Source organism: Vicia villosa, unplaced genomic scaffold (assembly GCF_029867415.1).
Source record: "Vicia villosa cultivar HV-30 ecotype Madison, WI unplaced genomic scaffold, Vvil1.0 ctg.001374F_1_1, whole genome shotgun sequence".
Taxonomy (NCBI): domain Eukaryota; kingdom Viridiplantae; phylum Streptophyta; class Magnoliopsida; order Fabales; family Fabaceae; genus Vicia; species Vicia villosa.
In genome coordinates, this window is record NW_026705596.1 from 420,809 (window position 1) to 428,612 (window position 7,804).

Below are 7,804 nucleotides of genomic sequence, written 5' to 3' on the forward strand. Positions count from 1 at the left end.
TGCACAAGCACACATGCAAGAGACTTCTGATACCTTGTGACTAAAAAATGCACAAGCCACTGCTTGTGACTAACAACCTTGCACAAGAACCACTTGTAACTAACAACAATGAACTATTCAGTTATCTGATCCACATATATAACATTCATTGACCCCTTTAGACTTATGACCTTCACTCGGTCTTCTAAGAGGATTTCCCATAATGACCGCATTCACTGTCTTCTCAAGCCTCTGACCTTCACTCGGTCGCTCAAGGAACAATCAACATTCAATTGATAAACTTGTGTTTACATGAGTGCTTCTTTTAAGCAGATTACAAAAATACATTAAGCACATATTGTTTAACACATTTACGAGAAACAACTCATGTGTTAGAACAATTTACATGAAGAATCCTAGACCTAAAACACTATACGATCAACAACTCTAGTGTTCATTAAATTGTTCTACAAAGATGTATTTGATTGAAAGTTGAGTAGTATCTTGTAGTGGTCTTCTACTTCATCTACTTGTTGAGCAAGATCCGAGCAACAACTCCTTACTTCTTCTGATTTCTTCCAAGATGCATCTGATGATAGTTGAATGGCATCTTGAAGAATATTCTTCAGATCATCTTCGACATAAACAGCTTAGGCTCTAGCAGTAGCTAAATTGTCCATGAGCATTTTGATTGGTATGTGCTTCAGCTTCTCATTCTGACTTATGCTTTTGATATCAGTTTGATAGAATAATCATCTTCCTCATCAGTTAGTTCATGTTAATATGTGTTGGTTGATTTCCATCTCAAACCATATCACAATTAACAACTGCAACGACAACAGTCGCCATAGCAGTAAGAACATAATTGTGACATCTATTTTTGTAGTGATGCCAACGCCATTAGAAGCTATGCATAGATGTGATATGAATAACAAAGGTGTTTCCAATGTCATTACCTTATGTTGGATGATTCAATCTTCTTATATAGTTCTCAAAAGAGACGTTGAAGATTAAGAAGGTCTTTTGAATCCCTGCCGCTAGTTCCCAATGGATAGAATCAAGCTTTTGATGTGGATAGTACTTTCTTTTGTCTTGTAGCTTGATATGTTGTATTTGGTGGGAGACAACTTATGAGGAATAATACGTACAAATGGTTGAGAGATGTACTACTATATTATTTCCTTCTTGACCGAGTTCTTTGATCTTATCCTCATATAATGTACTTCTGGTTCTGAAGTAGTAAGCTTGGAGGAGATCAACGTGTCTTCTTATTTTTTATAATGATTCTGATGTGTAGTTCAGAAACTACTTTGAGAGAAGTGTATAATCATTATCCTATGAGAGTCAGAGTCTTGTTCATCAGAATTGATAGCAGCAACTCTTTTGAAGAAACGATACTTGACTTCTGATCTGGAGTTGACTTGTGACATTGTAGCTTGTCCAGATTTTGCTTCAGAGTCCTTAAATTTAGAACTTGTTTTCCAGATATTTATGACAGCATCCAATCTGAAAATGAGTTCTTCCTTTGATGAAGGCACTTCTGATTCTGGAATCTCCATCTTCTGATCTTCAATACATCCTTGAGTCTGATCTTCTTATGCTTGACTTGACCTTTGATGTATCCGATCTGTATTCAAAATCTTCGACTTTTTCTTCAGAAATGGAAGCAGCAGCTCTTTTGATGAACAAATCTCAGCTCCTGATTTTGGCTTGAAAGCTCGATCTTGCATGCTGATTTCTGATGTCGGAGTACTAGTTCTGACTTTGACTCCTTCTGATTACTTGCAACTTCTGAAGCAGCAGCTTGTGAAGAAGTGCGCAGTAACTTCTTTTGATGGTCATTCAGCAGCAAATAATGTTTCTGAGTTGCCTTGGTTGTTTCTGATGATTCTTTGCGGAAAACAATCCAGAATCTCTTTGAACATAATATCTGCACACTCAAGAAAACTATTAGAAACTAAATTGTTATATGCAAAATATATGTGTTGTTATCGTCAAAACATAGAGACTTATTGCTTGAACAAATCTTGTTCTTACAAAGCATACAAGCAAGAGACTTCCTCAATGTATCTAGCAGATAAATGATAATGATAGAGTGATAATTACACTTGATATACATTTGAAGGTGTAATCAGAATACAACACAGAAAAATCTAAGACTTAAGAACTTCTAAGAATGTACAATTGGTAAGAAGTTTTAAGTAAGTATGTGATTTTTGTTTTGGTAGAGTAACTTATATTTTCTTATCAAGGCCCAATGTTGTATATTTCTCCAAATCTTCAGCTGCTTTTATAGAGTTCCAAGAAAGAGTCGTTGGAGAGAACTTCAAACACAAGAGAGTCTTTGAGAGAAGCATCAACAAATTTGTTGCAAAGCTTCCTATTATGGTTAATTTTGTTGCAATCCATTTAAAATTCCTTTGCTACAAAAGGAATTATCAGTTGTAAATCTTCAGGCTTCTGCAGCTTTCTGCTAAGTGTTCATGTTCTAAGAATATGACAAATTGAGCTCAGAGTCTGATACCGACCTATCAGAAATTCCTCGGTTCTTAAGCTTTTCTAACTTCGGGTTCTAGTCCTTTAGAGTCTGAGTTTTGGCTTCTGATCCTTTAGACTCTTACTCTTCAGAGTCTAGAGACTTCATCTTCTGACCATCAGAAGATGACTTGATCAGAAGTTGATTCTTCAGAGTTTGATCTTTAGAATCTGCCTCTTAAGAGCTTCTCTTAGAATATTCAGTGTACTTTCAGAACTAACTTTCAATCAGCATATTATTCTTTGAACCTGCACACTTGAACACATATTAGTTTACCCAATTGTTCATTAAATATTTTGGTATCATCAAAACCTAAGGGATATGGTACAAACCAATTTTTTTCCAACAAATAGATGTTAAAAGGATCTAGGAAACACAACTAGTCAATTACTCATATGCGGTACACACAAAAATTGGGTCGGCTAATGGTTGATTCAATAGGTACTAACAACACGCCAAGGATATTGTAAAAACTCAATCCCGCTTTTCACAGTCAAAAACCTTTCTCGTATACAAACCAATATAAATCATGCCATTGTGCAAAAGCCTAACTCTCTATTTATTTTCATCTTTTTCCGTTTGGGACAGTCACATTAAGGTCTTTTATCTTTCACACACATGGTAGGCAAGCCGGTTAGCGATTATGATCAACATCTGATTAAATTTGCACATTTTTGGCTCAAAGATATATTTTTAAATGCTCAACCACTGTTGGGCTAAATGACCAAGTGAATGTCACCTAACTTAGTAGATGCACTATTCCCATTTTATTCATTTATTACGCAACTGATCATTAACTTATATTCATTGACTGACCTATTTAATGTGTGACTCTAGATGTGCCTGAGTGGATATAAAAACTACTCAAGGATTACTAAGAAATATAAACTTAAGGTAATGGTGCAACAAGTTTTCAAATTGATTTCCATAATTAAGAGGTTTTAAGTGTCGACACAATACCGATTATGCAAAAAAATTCTCAAGTCTCCTCAACCTTAACCTCACCTATTTTGGAACCTATAAATTTTTAGAATTAGCCATGGATCCTAAAAATTTTCAAAAAAAATTGTTGGGTTCAAGAAATTAAGGGAAAATTAACAAGCAGAAAATCACACATAAAAGACTCGACAACACATGCATATGACTCGATACACTACATTAACAGCAGAATCGAAAATTAACTTACGAGCAAAACAGATAAAAAAAACAACTAAACTAAACTAAGAAAATAAAAAATGAAATATTGAAAGCGGAAAAACTCCTTCCTTGTGTAACACCCCTATTTAGAATCATGTTGCTTATGAGTTTATTTATGAATATTTTGTGATTTATTATGTTTATTGCATTTTTTGGTGGGAGAGTGAGACCTTGGGTTAGAATATATATTAGAATAACTAAATAATGATTTTATATTGTAATTAATTAAAATAATAAGGAAAATAGAATATTAGAATGTGGTAGAGATTTTAAGGGTATTGCGGTAATTGCATGAGGATAAGTGAGGACATATGAGAAAAAACATAGTAAGGATCTAATGATACTAGAAAAAGGGAAAATAGAGAAAAGATAATATCATTATGTTTGTACTTGAAATTGAAAAGAGGAGAAGAGTGCTAGGGGCAAGAGGAGGCTTAAGGAGAACAATCAACCCATAGAGTTTGGGAAGCAAAAATTGCTAGGAATAACAAGGTAAGAGTGGGTAATTGCTTTGAATTATGATTGGTATGAGAGGAGGGTAGATTAAGATTTAATCTTCTTTGTGTTATGATGAATTGTCGATGAAATTATGGTGATAATTCATCTGTTTTCGTATACCATGATATGAATTGATATTATATGTGATGATGTGTTGTGGTTGTGTCCTTGAAATCAAGTGAATCCATGAAAATTGATAGAATATTGAGTGAGTTAGAGCATGAATCTAAGTAGTTAAATCATGAGAAAATTTGATAGATTGATGTTAATTATCATGATGTATGTACTTTTCTTGCTAGACAACTTATATAGATGATTTTACTGGATTAGGGGTTGAATCAGAGGTTTGGATGAAAATCTCGTAACATTGAGAAACTGAAATTTTTGGAAAACTATGCAGGACCAGTTGATTGCTTCAGGATGTAAATCAATTGCTTCATTAGAAAATTTAGAAAAATATGCAGGATCAATTGGTTGCTCCATGATGTAAATCGACGGCTCCTTTGGAAATCACGTAACAGCAGCGTCAATTGTAATACCCCAAATCTACTCCGCAATTTAATAAGAAATCAGAGTGCAAAATCTCAAAGACAACAACTAATTTGAGGCGTCACGTTTGCAAATTAAATAAAATCTCATGCAAGCTCATAAATATAGATACATAACACATAACGACGGAGGAATCATAAATCATTAGTCATATAAATCTCATTAACTTCAATCATCACAATGAAATTCACAAAAACTCTTAAAATCCAAGTCATAACATCATGGCCAACATGCAAACAACAAGTCTCCATAAAACAACTTCAAATTAAATCATGACATATAAACATAAGTAAAGACAATCAAACATCCCCCGAGTGCTAGGTATCAGAGCATAAACACTGACCCGAGCTACAAAATGTAAACGGCTACTCCACGTTATTACCTGCATGTTACCAACAAAGGGTAACATTCAAACAGAAGGGGTGAGATATCAAACAGTATAAAGAAACGTATGATAATATTCATAGCAAGGAAAAGATCATACACCGTTCACCACTTCTCATCACAAAACAACTTTTAAACGGCAACAAAATTATTCACCAATTATGACAACACAATCAAATTCACAAGTATGTTATCAACACATCACAACAAACATCTCATCATCTCAACAATTCAAATGCAATTCATATACAATTCTATGCGACCCAACTTATGCAAATGCATGTGGTACCATTTGGAGTAAAACTCCGATCATCTCAAAAATTTTCATTGAGCACATCGTCGCTTTTGCCATTATAAGGCCATCGTCGCTTTTGCCATTTTCAGGCCATTGTCTCGTTATGCAATAGATGGACTCAATGATGCAACATCTACATAAACGCAATATTCACAACATGTCACAACAACTAAACATCATCAATTCAATATTGGAATTCAACGACAACAACACAATCATCATTATTCATAGTAATGCATCACTTCGCAATCACGTCGCTATGTTGTATCACCATACAACAATATCTCTCTTCACAACATCAATCACAAAATCAAATGATACATTTGAAGAAAAAATTTAAAAATGTTTCCAAAGGTTTTTCAAACCATTTTCATTAGATAAACATTGATTTAAGCTTCACGGAGGTTCAAACAGCACAAAGGAGTTACGGATCAAAATATACATCAAATAGAAATTTCAAAAAGTTTCCAACAGCAAGGTTCTCTTAGAGGGCTCAAGCGCGCTTCATAGAACTAACAACAGAAGAAGCAAACCATTTTTGCGTCTCCGCTTAGCGAGCTCACGAATTTTCAAATTTGTTCTCAAAGGTCGCTTAGCGGACGCGCGATTATGCAGAAAAATAGCAGAACTATCAGACCTGCGTAATCCCAGTTCCACCCCACAAAACTTTTCTCAATCAGTAATTAAAAGCACATACATTCAATATCTAACATCATTCATTAGCAATCTTCATAAAAAACATGATTTCAAGCACAATTTCATGAAAATCCAACATAAACCCTAAGATTCTACAACATACAACAAAGGCTACTACTCATACAATCAAAACCCACCATAAACATCATCATACACTCCCTTATCATGAAAGAATCACACCCTTACCTTGAGTTTTGGATTAAAGACAACTTTATCTTCAATTTGGGAACCTTGACCTAGCTTCTCCTCTTCTCTTCTCTCTTTCTATTCTTTCTCCAAATGAGGTTCTAACTTTCTATTCTCTAAATTTTCTTATTTTGTTAAACTCTTAGTAACTTGTCATATTGCTAATGGGCTCTAATTAGCACCTCTCAATTACTAATTCTATCTTAGGCCCAATAACTAATTGATTATTAGCTCATGTTATTTACTAATAATTCCCAATAAAATAACATATGTCAATTAAGCACATAATTAACACATAATTCACATAACCATCAATTAATTCACATAGCACACAATAACATAAATAATTAAAAGAAAAATAGTCGTTACATCAATCAATCGATTGTTGTATAATGTAAATCGATTGCTCCTTTGAAAAGTTACATAAAAGTAGCGTCAATCAATTGTTTTCTCCATGATGTAAATCGATTGCTTCAACATTTTGATCGATCTAATGTTTTGATCATAAATTTTGTTCCGTATGTCCAAATGACGCCTCGTTCGAAGTGTTAGAAAGTTAATGCACTGAACTATAACATGACATAGATAGGTGAATTATTTGATTATTATCTCTATGTCTAATATGTTTGTGAATTTGATTGGTTATATGTCCTATTGAAGAGTTATTGCACGATTGTGATAATATTGTGTTATGATGACTTGTTATGATGATGAAGATTGATATTGTTGTTGTGGTGTTGATGTTGGTGATATTGGTGATGTTGCTATGGTGTTGATATTGATGATGATATTGTGATGATGTCTTAATGATGTTGCATGTCTAAATATACACATGTTATGTTGATGATGATAATGTTGTTGATGACACATTTGACTAGCCGGGGTTGAATTTCCTAAACTACAATGTTGTTTATTTCGGAAACAATTTGTGAACTATGTTTATTTTGTTTCAAGTTAAATGTTTTAAGACTCAAAGTGTGTTTTATTTTATAATAAAGATTAAATTATGATGATTCCGCTGCGACGTTTTTAAATGAGCATTGATGTCGTATAAGCATCATGAATATGTATTGTTTGAGAAGATGAATCTTAGATTGTGTAATCCGTGTTACAGAGCAGGATATTTATGTTGTTTTTATGAAGTGTGACACCATTGTGTGGCTTGTTTTAAGTAATTTACTCGTAAATTATACGTGAGATTTAGAAGGGTGTTACACGTTGCACTTAAATCCTATATTGTCCCTAATATAAGGAAATAAGGGCAAGAAATGAAGGTAGATCCAAGAGAGGGAGAAGTCAGCGCCTCCTACACCTACTGTGGCGAGGTGCCATGCTGAGCCCCTCTTTACATCATTTCCTCAAGCAACTCATCATGATAGTGCTCACGCTGGGCTTCCTGTGCATTCCTATGGTTAATGTCACGATCCATACTTTGTAGCTGTTGCGACATCTGAAACATTATCCGGTCGCGCAGGGCCTCTCTT